This window comes from Euphorbia lathyris, chromosome 5 (assembly GCF_963576675.1).
Source record: "Euphorbia lathyris chromosome 5, ddEupLath1.1, whole genome shotgun sequence".
In the NCBI taxonomy this organism is placed as follows: Eukaryota; Viridiplantae; Streptophyta; class Magnoliopsida; order Malpighiales; family Euphorbiaceae; genus Euphorbia; species Euphorbia lathyris.
Genome location: NC_088914.1, coordinates 84,042,722 through 84,049,554, shown reverse-complemented (window position 1 = coordinate 84,049,554; position 6,833 = coordinate 84,042,722).

The following is a 6,833-nucleotide window of genomic DNA, read 5'->3' as shown; positions in this document are numbered from 1 at the left end:
AATGCAGGTGCTGATAATGATGCTGGCGATGCGGTTATGGCACGGTGGCTTTAGTCTGCCGGCTTGCACATCTGGCTCTCCCCTGGCTTCCACGGGCATTGATCAACGCCTCCTTTCTAATCTCTTAATACAGGTAATGATGTGCTTTATCGTTGATAATTTCTGTTCTCCTAAGTTACTATTTACTAAGTTGGATTTGATAGCGGCAGTGGGATTCAGGTTGGCCGTTTTTTTAGAGAAAGGAAGTTGGATAAGTTTGTTTTCTTCATTTCTTAGATTTGTAATAAGGTGTTTTCTTATAGTTTTTCTCTTTTCAAATATATTATTTCTCAGCAACCAATAATGGCAGCATCTTCTCTGATTCTGATGTAAGTTTCTCCATTTTTATTCTGACTAGTGTATGACATTCTCCGAAATATATATACTCAGAATGCCTCCCTGCAATATGCTGGGATTAAGAAAGCCCACATTCCAATTAAAAGAAAACGTACAAGTTTGGAGTGCAATTCAACAAAATTGCTATGTTCTTGTGCAAAAAAATTGGGTGCTTGAAGCACTTGGTTTCTGTAAATCAGAAGAAATCCTAAATGTCTCACTGAAATATAAGTAAATACTTCTTACTAAGAAACGGAACATCGGTAATAATCTAAATGCCTACTTTTACATCACATTCATTAACAAGTTTAAGCCATAAAATAATCAACAAAATCAAAATAAAGTGTTATTAATTAACTGAAACATATATAAAATGTCAAAGGAAAGGTAACAACTAGAAAACAAAATTAAAGTTCAACTTGTACAATATCAATGCTCTATGCATTTACTCCTCAATGATCGCTTCTTTTTTTTATTTCTTAGATACCTTGTTATTCTTTTTCTTATCGAATTTGTGAAAAAACTCATCTGCAATATCAGATTCTGATATTTCATCTGCAATCTGTTTTGCATCACAATCTGATCTTGTATATGAAAATAAATCAAAAGTGAAGTAAGAATTATCTTCTTCTTCTTCTCTTTTGACAGGGCATTGGCGCTCATCAGGATTTTGATTCCAATTCCATGGCGAAAAGAATGAATAGTCTGGAGTAAAAAACGATGTCAATTTGGAATAATCAATTACCTGTTCTGTGTAAATCATCAATCTGTTTTCTGCATTTTGATATTGCCATTGCAGCAGATTATAAATATAGCAATTCATCCACCATTAGCTGAAGATATTCTTCCATTTATATTTCTCAATTAATTTATTATGAATATCATAATATGTTTAGTGTATATATACAGAAGTGTATTACTTCTATTTAGTTTTGGTTTTAGTTTCCTGATCTGAATTGGAACTTCATTTTACACTTGTATTAGGAATTGTTTTACCGATTAAGATTAAGGCTTTGTTATTTTATCATATATTATCTTTCTCAGTTTCCCAACTAATTATTTAACTTTATTTTATCATAATATATTAAATAAAAGAAACTCAATTATCCGTAAAAGAAGTTTCAATCCAACTATAAAATAAACTTGCTATTACAACTATAACTAGGAAACCACGTCAGTAATTAAGTTGTACAAATTTGTCTTGGTGGTAGTTGGTTTAAATTATAATATGATTACTTTTTGCTTGCCATATGAATATTATTAAGGTAGATGCTTAAATTAATGAAATTGTATTATGGTTTGGCACTTAGTATACCAAAGAGAAAAGTTAGTAAACAATATATGAATTTTGTTTTTATCTATGCTAGCAGACACTAGACCTTGTTGGACTAATTTCATATTGATGGTATGCTTTTTAAGCACTCCTTTTATCAGCTCATATCAACAACTCTAAGTGATTTATACTTGAGCACCTATGGCTTTCATGATGCAGGACGTGATAGGTCTTTCTTGCCAATGAACAACTATTAACAAGTTTTGCCTTTTGATTGAGGTCATCCTTATTGGCAAGTAACTTTATGCATGAACTTTTTCTAGTGTAATTTGTAATATCAATTGCTTTCTCTATTTTTTTTGTGCATTTGCTTGTTCAATGCAACAATCTATAGCTAATTGTTAATTGTTTTGTTTTGAGAGAAAGATGAAAAATTAGATGCAACTTGTTGGCCCAAAATAAATAAAATTTATTTTATATATATATATAATGCTTGTTTGTCAAATTTAGGATATAGTTTATATTTTGTCTAGGAAATAATAATAATAAATAAAAATCAGAAAAACAATTCGTAAACTCACCTCAAATACGCGGGGCGTGTATTTCCACACGCGGGGCGTATTCCACACACCCGAAGACGTTCCGCTTCAGAGACTGCTTTACGCGGGGCGTGTCTTCCTATACGCCACGCGTAAAGCGCATCAACAAGGCGTTCCAAGTTCAGGAGCACAAACACGCGGGGCGTCCTTCTCTTACGCAGCGCGTACTTTCCTACGCGGGACGTAACACCAGAGGCGCCACGCACATATACCATCAACGAAACGCACAAGCTTCAGGACCTCCAATACGCAGGGCGTAACTAACGATACGCGGGGCGTATCGCCTCTTCCGGCAACAGTTGGAAGCAGTCAATGGAAGTTGATGGTAGTTAGTGGAAGTTGAGGTAGTGGGGTGATGTGGCATGGAGTTAGTTGGTGAATAATTACCAAAATGCCACTTAATAATTACCAAAATGCCACTCCAAAATACTATAAATAGACCCCCTCCCCTTCATAAAAAATCACTCAACTCAATATACAAAACCCCCTCTCTAAAGGTCCCTTTCAATGCTCTCTAGTTCTTAGTTTCAAGTTCTTAAGTTCTTCTTCTCGTTCTTAGTTTTTCTTAGCTTCGATTCCTTCTTTAGCTCTCTTTAGCTCCAATTCAAGTTCCAATAGCCTCTTTCCAAGTTTTTCTGATTCAATTTAGCATTCCAAGCCTTTAATTTGCTCAATTCCTAGCTGGAACTCTGTTTTCAAATTAATTTTCCAGATTCGTCCAAATACTTTCAAAGCCCGATTTCGTCCATTTAAAGTCATTTTTTCTCTTTCAATCCCTTCAACAAAGTTGTTCCTGACGTCCTGAAGTTCGATCTAGTGTATTTATTTTCCCAATTCCGTGCCAAGAAACTCTATTTACAAGCCGATATGTCCAGCTCAAATCCTTTTAGACATTTTGTTTCCAGAATTTTCCAGATTCGTCTAGTCATTTTCAATCCTCAATTCCGTCCATTTACAATCCGTTTTAGCCTTCGATCCCTTATAGAAATTTGTTCCTGACCTCCTGAAGTTAAATTTAGCCTATTTACTCGTCCAATTCCGTGTTCTTAAGCATCCAAACGAGCCTCCCGAAGTTGAGGGTTAAATCTGCCCCATTTGCCTACCAACGTTTTGCCATTGCCGAGATCACATACCGTACGGGCCCGACCGGTTGCAGCTCTCCAAGGACCTCGCACCGACACCAAAATTCAACATCAATCCGAGATAGCTATTGTGGCTCCGAGTTTGTTGTTGAATTCCAATTTATTTTAATTGCATTTCAATTCCTTGTATTTGATTTGTTCTTCCAGTTCAATTGAATTAGCTATATGTTTAGTATAGGAGTTCTTCAATTGTAATTCATTTTCAATTTCATGCTTACCTCAAACACATGTATTCAAACCTTGATTTACATCAATAAAATACCGATTTTTCACCAAATCTCGTGTTAATTTCGCACCTTCAATTTCTTTACTTTTCCCGTGTTCAATTTACACGCGTAGCTTAAATAAAAACAATTTATCTCGCAAAGTTTCTATAACGGCGCGAGAGACCCAAGAGGGACTTTTTCAATCCTTGCGTCCCTCGCCAATCGCTTCGATTTAGAATTCATGTTTTCGGCGCACAATTTCACAAACGTAACCGTTTTTCATAATTGAGGAATAATTCCTCTGGCACGCCCGCACCCTAACCACATGTGACAAGGTTGAAATTAGCATATTCGCAAAATATCGCTAACAATTTTTGGCACGCCCAGTGGGACCTTTTATTTTTTGTTTTGGCTTAGCCAAAAATTTGTAAGACTTGTTTTTTCATACCACGTATATATTCTTCACGCTCATTTTTTAACCCACTTGTTTTTCATGCCTTGCTTTTGTTCCGTTAATAAGCATTTATTTATTTCCTTGTTCTTTCTTTTTCAGCACTAGATTACTAACATAATTTTATAATTTTCACCCATAAGTACTCACGAAGAATGCCTCCTAGGAAGAACACGGGGAAAGATCCCATCCCATCGGACTCCGAGGAGAGTCAAAATCAGAACCGGGATCAGAGCAACGAACCCGGCATGCCTGAAGGTTGTGCGGCTGAGACCATGAACAATAGCGGAGGTGCAAACCAACAACCTCAAGGCACACCCATATTCGACATGGCACCATTTTTAACAAAACTAGAGAAGCAGATCGACCAATTTCTACATGGATTTTCGCAATCCATGAGAGAAAGTTATGAGGATGTGTGCAAGGCAATGCAAGCCAACAATGAGGCGGTGAACAATTCCAACAAGGGATCGGCTCTCGAGGAAAGGATCGTTGATTTAACCGAAGAGATCAGGAAAATCCCGGAAAAGTGCGCCGAGCTGTTCACACAAAGGTCGACATCTCAAGGACCGGTAGACGGTGGGAAGAAAGCACCGACATCAGGAACTGGGGAAAGGTATACCCCGCCACCAGCTCGAGAAGAGAATCTCAGGTTCAATGAGCGCGGTGACAGGATCAGCCCAGAACCTATTCAGGTCCCGCCACCTCAACAACAGTTTAGATCTCATACAGGACCTAGTAACCATTGCCGAACATTACGAGGAAAGCTATGCTCGTAATGTGGGGGGCAATGTGAGACAAGCCAACTTTCACCCACAACGGACGACGCATACACGCATGGAGCCCACCAACAACTTGGGAGAGGCCCAACGCATAAGAAACATCGTCCAAGAGATCTATGGGCCAGCCGTGAAGGAAGTATACCGACCCGAGTTCCAGAAACCATATCCACGACACTATGATCAGCTATACCCTTTACCCCACAATTTTAGAGTACCCGATTTCGCTTTATTTTCAGGAGAAGAAGGGCAATCCACTGTGGAGCACGTGGCACGCTTCACCTTTCAGTGCAGCAGTTTGAGCATGGACACGAACTTCGACATGTTACGCTTGCGGCTATTCCCAGGTTCACTAACGGGACCAGCTTTCTCTTGGTACACCACCTTACCATCCGGATCCATTCATGGATGGGAACAAATGGAAAGACTGTTCCACAACCAGTTCTATCGAACGGAGCCCGAGATCTGTGTTGCGGAGCTGTCCCGAATGACGCAACGACATGGAGAACCAGTTGAAAATTTTATCAACCGATTCAAAAAGATGCAACATCGTTGTCGAATCAAAATCCCCGAGGTCGAGTTCGTGAAGATTGCCCAACGTGGTTTGGAATTCGAAAACCGGAAGAAATTTCAGGGGATAGAATTCCGCGACTACTACGAGTTGGTGGCCAAGGTTTCAGAGTACGAGGAGTTGATGAGGGAAGATCATCGACGCAAGAAGAACTCTGTAGGAAGCTACCAAGGGGATGTACAAACGCATGAGGTAGCCATTGCCGACTTAACGAACACCGGATCTCGAACATGTCCCGTGTTGGTAAAGAATCCCAAAGCACCCGAGGTAGTTAAAAGGATCCCAACCACTCAATATACGTTTGACGTCTCGAAGACGGAAGAGATCTTCGACTACCTGCTAAAGGAGCAGTTCATCACATTGCCTCCTAGACATGTGATCCCATCTAAAGAAGAAATACACGGACGAAACTACTGTAAGTATCACAACAACTGGAGCCACAACACTCAAGCATGTTTTGGTTTTAGAAACGCCGTGCAGGATAGGATTAACCGCGGGATACTCCAATTCCCGAAAAAGAAGGAAAGCATGCTGATCGACGAGGACCCATTCCCAGTAGCCAATATGATCAATGCCACTTCACTAGCGTGGGGGGGGCAAAGGAAAGCAACAGGGTGACGTGAGAACCCGACAGATATGGGTACCAAAAGCGACGCCACCAAAGTTGGAGGAAAGCTCAAGGCAATCACAGAATACAAAGATAAGAGACGTGCAACAACAACGGCCACATTTCGTGACACCCTCGAGCACGTCACCCCTCAATCAATGGCAATTTAATAGCCACAAGAAATTCCCAAGGCCTCTCTCCAGGAATGCAAAGAGAAGATTAAGGAAAAGAGAGGCAGAAAAGAGAAATAGTCAAAAGGAGTCATCCAGCGTCAACTCCAACGATGCGAAAAGAGGAGGAAAAAACCAAGAGAAGAACCTCCAAATCCGGGTTGGAGATTTCATCATACGGGTAGAGTGTGCAACTACCTCTTTAATCTTACCTTCGGATTTTAGAAGCGAAGACACCAAGAAGGAATGCCCCAAATCCGAGCACAAGAAGCAAGAAGACACAGTCCCGAAGACATCGGGTGAAGAGGGCATGAAGAGGGTTTACTTTGACAAGCCCACTCCAAGGATGACCCGCCATATCAAACCTCTATACGTCAAGGCTCATATAGATGGCAAACCGATCTCCAGAGTGCTCATCGATAATGGATCAGCCGTTAACATCATGCCTATGAAGATGGTCCTAGCTTTAGGAAAATCGGAGGAAGATATAATCTCGTCAGAGGTGTCAGTTTCAGCCTTCACGGGAGAAATTACAAAGACATATGGTGTCCTGCCTTTGGAGCTCACCGTTGGCTCTCACACCGCCATGGCTGCTTTCTTCGTGGTTAATTCAACTGCGAGCTATCAGGCGCTTTTAGGGAGGGATTGGATTCATTCCAA